Raw genomic sequence first — 6,999 nt, 5'->3', positions numbered from 1 at the left:
GCCCTTGCCACGCTGGACGTGACAAGTTGAATCTTCAAATTTTTCTAAAGATATTTATTGATCATATGGTTATCTTTGATGCTTAGTAGTTTAACATTTCCTAAATACTGTACCATTTATACATACTTCTGGACCTGATCTTATATACTAGGAAATCATCAGATATATTACTCTGAACAGGGAAACTCTGGAGCTGGTATTAGAAAGATTAACTAAATTTTTACTACCACTTGATATTATATGAAGGATAGATTAATAATTCAAGTTTATAAAAATTTATCAACCTAAAACACACATGATAATAACAGGGAAACATAGTTGAGAAGACCTTTTTACCTGTGACAGGATTTGTGAATAATTTTAAGTAGGATAAGGATAGGATCACTGTCCAAATATGCTAATATTTAAACAACATAAAGAGATCTGTGACTTTTTAAATTCTTAAACACTAAATATATATTTTAAAATTTAAGCTTTGAGTGCAAGTGTTCATGATAAGATTTAGCAGCATGGGATAAGCAGGGTGGGTGGTGGGTAGAGATCAATGTATAACACAATGTAGCAGAATTAATAACTCTGAGCAACATAATTGGATGAAAACTGACTGGAGAAAAGAGATGGAAAGGCAAGAACCTCCATTTATAGGTACAGCTGAAACACCTACAGCTCTAGCCACAATTTATATGGAACCCAGTGAACTGTGAAAGATGGTGAAGATAGGAAGATTAAAAACATCCACTGGCCTCAAGAGGTTTAGAAAATACAAGTAAATGAACAATTACAACTTCCTGATGAATGACCCCGGGCTGAGCTCTTCCCATCTACAAAGTGGCCAGTTAAAGGTAGGATTTACCAATGCTGTCACTGACATGATAAGGTTGGGCTTTGGTCCTTGCTGTCTGTGGTTCCTGCTGTCTGTAGTTGGAATCCCTTCCTTCTCTACTGCAAAACCGGTTCCCTCTGCTTCTTCTTGTCTTGTGCAAATTGTATGTCTTCAGTGAAGCCTTTTTTTCCCCGTGTTGTAAAAAACGTAACACATATTATCCTTTTCCAGATCTCTCTGTTATTCTCTTCTCCTGCTTCATTTTTCTCAAATGCAATCACAACCATTTGTCTTGGTAGTTATTTAGCTTACTAAAACATTTACTGTCTGTCTCTACTTGTTAGTGTCATAAATATGGGACCTTTCTACATTTTTTTGCTCACATAAGCCCTGGAAAAGTACCTGTTACAGAATAAGTGCTCAGTAAAATAAATACGTGCTGCCAGTTCGTGAATAGGCCTGGTTAGTAATTTAGAATACTGAATTCCTCAGTTCCTAAAGCAAGATGCAATGTGTGGTCTTGATGAAATGACAATTATTTTGATTTCCTTCACAGACCAAAGTTATCTGAAAATTACTTCCTTTTTTTCCACTTGTCATTTGTGGACTCATTTGACAGACTCTTAAAATGTGGCCATAAAATTTTTCATGTGTTGTTTTTAGCTCATAATAGCCAGTTTCTCTTGTTGCACAGTTCCATCAATTTTTTTTTTCCAGAAATAAGTTCTGCTCTCTTAAACCCGCTGTGAAAATTGACAGGGCCTGTGTTACAATGGAAAGCACTGTAAAACCTCAAAATCTATCAACCATAAAAATTCAGTCATGGTGAATATATAGAAAGTTTAAAAGACACTAGGGTAAAGATATACAAATAATTTTTTTTAGTAATAAAATAAGTTCTAAAAAAATGCCTGACAGTCACACAGAGTAATGATCAATTTTCCATGGCCTCTCTCCATAGCAGGTAAATGGTGAGGCTTTCCCATCTCATTCTCTTTGATACAACACCGATCACAAAAGTATCCTTGCAAAACTGATTCCCTGCCAGGAGCAGATCAGTCTACATCTCATTGCACATTCAAAAATTCAGTATGCTTCTTGTTAAGAAAGGACTCCCAGAGTAAAATTGTTTTTTGAATCTACAAAAACTTGGCTTATCCTAGGTAGCCACAGTTAGTATTATTAAAGTCTTCCCAGCCTCCAAGAGCATATTGATGTTAATGAGGTTACATTAGGCCTGCCAGACAGCATCCCATCACACATGAGCAGGGACGGCTCCCCTGCACTTCAGAGAAGCTCTTCCAGCTCTACATCTCAAATGAAGTTGCTTTTGATGTTCTCTTCCCGATCTACTTGCTGTTTCTTCCACCTTTGACAGTTTATGTGTGCTTTTATATCTGTTGTCTATATAACTGCCTAGCCCATTAATATTAGTGTTTGGGTTGAAAAATGTTTGATTATTGATATCAGAGTTGTTCCTGAAAACTATCTTGAGATCTTTGTTGCATGTTTTCAGCTTTATTGAGATATGGTTGACACATACCATAGCATAAGTTTAAGGTTCACAACATATTCATTTGATACACCTATATTGCGAAATGATTACCATAGCATTACACCTCCATCATCTCATATAATTACCTTTCATGTGTCTGTAGTAAGGACATTTACAGATTTACTATCTCAGCAACTTTCAAGTATACTAGTATAATACAGTAGCATTAACTATAATCACCATGCTACACATTACATCCCCAGCACTTATTTGTTTTACCTCTGGAAATTTTTACCCCTTGACAACATATCTCCATGTTCCCCACCACCCAGCCCCTGGTCACCACCATTCTACTCTGTTTCCACGAGTTTGGCTTTTATGGATTCCACATGTAAGTGATGTCATGTAGTATTTGCCTTTCTTTAATTTCACTTGGAGTTATGCCGTCTAGGTCCACACATATTGTTGCAAATGGAACGATTTCCTTCTTTCTCAAGGCTGAATGAAAATCTATAGTGTATATCCCACACCTTCTTTATCCATTTATCCACTGATGAATACTTAGGTTGTTTCCATATCTTGTTTATTGTGAATAATGCTGTAAAGAATATGGGAGTGCAGATATCTGAGATCCTAATTTCAGTTCCTTTTAATACTAATCCAAAAATAGGTTTGCTGGATTATATTGTAGTTATATACTGTAGTTCTATTTTTAATTTTCTGAGGTCCTCCTCCATACTGTTTTTCACAATGGCTGCATATCATTATATTCCACCAACAGTATACAAGTGTTCTTTTTCTATACACCCCTGCCAAAAGTTACTATCTCTTGTCTTTTTTATGATAGCTATTTTAGCAGGTGTGGGGTTATATCTCATTGTGGTTTTGATTTGCATTTCTGATGATTGGTGATATTAAGCACCTTTTCATGTACCTGTTGACCATTTGGATGGCTCCTTTGGAAAAATGTTTATTCAGTTCCTCTGCTCATTTTTTAATTGGTTTGTTTTTCTGCTTTTCAGTTATATGATTTCTTTATATATTTTAGATGTTAACCCCTTATCAAACATATAACTTGCAAATATTTTCTCCCATTCCATTTGTTGCTTTTTCATTATGTTGATTGTTTCTTTTGAAGTAAAGCAACTTTTTAGTACGATGGAGCATGTTTCTAAACATGGCCTGAGTATCAACGTCATTCTACCTACCTGAGTTTTTGGAAATAACTGTTGAAATTAGCACTTATGTTTTAACTTGTCTGAGATGGAAGTCCAAATATTAACTATATGTTCAGTCTATTTTCTCTGTATTGTATACTAAAGACCTTAGTGTTCAGACACAGTATATTTACCCTAGTCTTGAAATTAGTTAATCAGGTATTTTAAATTCATCATTTTCTACTATTTTACTGACTTTGAAGTCTTGTAGTCATTTTGTAATCATTATTATGGTGTATAATATCTAAAATAATTGCTTTTATCTATTATATACTTAGAAAATTTTATAAAAACATATATTGACTTTCAGCCTCACAATAGGCTTTTGGGACAAACATAATCTCCCTTTCAGAGAACAATAATATCCTAGATATTTTATATAAAAGACCTAGTAACTAACAGAATGTAGAGGCCACAGGTCTCTTTTATAACACTAATGACACCTTTTTATTGTTTGTTCTATAATCTATTTGGGATTAATTTCAAGAATTTATCAATGTTTCCATGAACTAACTAAAGCAAATAAAATAGTTGTCTCTTTTAACTTCCAAGCAATGTCCTGTTTTTCTGAATTCAGGCCCTTGATATCATCCAACAATCTTAGTTTTATATTTACTCAGAATTCTTATTGGATGATTTATTCAAATAAAATCATCTTAACTGATATAAACCACTTATATATATTCCTAACTTTTCCCATCACATCTTCCCTTTGATTCTCTCTTAATGATGTTGGCTTTACCCTTTAAAAATTGAAGTCTTCATTTTTTACTCAGAGGAGAAAGAAAAAAAGATTATAATGGATTCCTCTTATGCTACATACAAAGCATTGATAACAACTGTGTTTTAGTGATTCACTTGTATTTTTAATTTCCTTCCCAATTTGTTCAATTCAATAAAATAAATATCCCTTAGTATCTTGGTTCTTAAACTTAAATGATTATGCAAATAATACTATAGTCTGGGATCAAAATATTTTTTGTTGTTGTTCAGTTATTGTTTGGCTGCATAACAAGTTGCCACATTTAAGCAGCTTATAACATCTTTGAATTAAAAAATAAATCTAACAGATCTGTAAATTATAAATCACAGCAATCATAAATGGTTTCTCTGATGAGGGTGTCTCAAGTCCAAAATCAAGGTTTTCCTCAGGCTGGGGTCTTATCTGGAGACTATGGGGGAAAATCCTCTTTTAATTTCATTCAAGTAATTGACTCAGTTGTGCTCAGTTGTGTCAGACTAAGGTGGTTGAATTCAGATCCCCATTTCCTTGTTGGCTGCCAGTCAGGATCCATTCTTTGCTCCTAAAGGCCATGTGCATTCATTTTCTTACACCAGCTACCAGCCAGTGGTGGTCTGTCAAATCCCCCTCATTTTACCAGGTCTCTGATCTCCTCTGCTGCCACATGCCAGGGAAATGTATATGCATTTTTTTAAGTAATAGTTTTACTGAGCTGTAGTTCATATATCATACTATTGATACATTTAAAGTGGAAAATTAAATGACTGTCAATATATTCATAGAGTTGTGAAAACATGACAATAAATTTCAGAGCATTTTCATCATCCTGAGATTGGTGAACTTTTTCATGGGATCTCTGGATATATTTCCTTGACTAAAGTTTTTGAAGAAAAAAAAGAAAACTAAATGGCCCTTTAATGTTCCAGATGTATTGTTCAATTCATGATTGATATATTATGTTTATTTATAAATGAAATAAAAATACAATATTGTCATTATCTTCAAGGTTAAAAATCTCAATAAAAATAAGCTTGAAAAAAAGTACTTACTGGGTACTTCTTATATTCCTAACATTCATTTTATAAGAATGTAAAATGTAGAAATGTGAAATAAATTTCTTAAAAAGTAAATTTCTAACATATCCAATTAAACCACTTGAGTAATATTGGGTTATCGGAAAAGTCATGATGTATTTTTGTCTATGTTTTTCAAAGGTTATTTATTTATATAAAGAACAAAGATCAATCAATGATATAGTCCCCGTTTTGTTTGATAACCTTTTGCCATCTTTCAGTGAGCTTCATAATTCCTCGTTCATAGAAGGACCTGTCTTTATTTGTGAAAAACTGAACAAGGTGCTGATTTACAGCCTCATCTGAACTGAACATTATACCACGCAAGGAGTTTTGAAGAGAGCGAAACAGATGCAAGTCCTGCGGCGCAAAGTCAGGCGAGTATGGTGGGTGTGGCAAGACATCCCACCCAAGCTCCAATAGTGTGTGGTCTCGCACTGTCACGATGGAGCACAACTCTTTTACAATTATCAAGCTCTGGATGTTTCTGGATGATGGATTCATTCAAACTGTCCAATTGTCTACAACAATTGATTGTTTCCTTGGTTGGAGCCCGAAAAACACGACACCTTTAAAATCCCACCACACTGAGAGCATAACCTTCCCCTATGAATGTCTCCTTTCAATGTTGTTTGAGGCGAATCATCACGTCGGGACCAAGACCATTTGTGCACCATATTGTTGTAAACAATCCACTTCTCTTCACTAGTTATCAGTTGCTTAAAAAAAGTGATTTTCTTCATGTTTAATGAGCATATTGCAGATGTTTATACGCACTGTCAAATGAACTTCTTTGAGTTCATGTGGAACCCAAATATCGAGCTTGCTTACATATCCCAGCTTCTTCAGATGGCTGTGAATGCTTGAATGATGGATTTTCAATGTTTCTGCAATCTCTTGTGTTGTGTAATGTGGATTTGACTTGATCAATGCCTTTATTTTGTCGTCATCAACCTCGGTGGGCCTCCCTAACTGAGGAGCGTCGTTGAGATAAAAATCACCAGCACGGAATTTCATGAACCATTGTTGGCATGACGTTCTTGTAGAGCATTGTCACTGCACACTTTATGCAACTTTTTATAAGTTTTATGGAAGGAAAACAGTAAAATATGGTAAAAATGCACAGTTTGGTCTTCCATCTTCAACTTGAAAAATCTCCAGAACTCAACAAAAATGTTCAATTTTTTTAGAATGAAGCTAGAACTGTCAGCTGTTAAATGACATAGCAATAACATAGATGTGAATAACTCTAGTACTTCCAAAAATGAACTAGTGCCATTTGTTGCAAACGTGTGTCATGACTTTTCTGACAACCCACTATATCAGTATTACATAATCTCAGAAATGGGACTAAATTAGTTAAGAAAGCTATCTTGCAGTACATAAAATTTGAAGTTCTTTTCAAACTGTGGTAGAAACACAACATGAGAACAACCCTCTAAACAACTTTTTAAGTGCACAATAAAACATTGTTAACTATACACACAATTTTGCACAGCAGATCTCTAGAATGTATTTATCTTGTTAAACCAAAACTAATTGGGTTTTAAGGTATCTCATAACTTATCTCTTTATAAGATATAAAGACATAAAATATCTCAGCTGTGCTTTATCTCCTTAAAAGATATGAAGATATAAGATATCTATTT

This window comes from Hipposideros armiger, unplaced genomic scaffold (genome assembly GCF_001890085.2).
Source record: "Hipposideros armiger isolate ML-2016 unplaced genomic scaffold, ASM189008v1 scaffold_686, whole genome shotgun sequence".
NCBI lineage: Eukaryota > Metazoa > Chordata > Mammalia > Chiroptera > Hipposideridae > Hipposideros > Hipposideros armiger.
Note: the sequence above shows the minus strand (reverse complement) of the source record.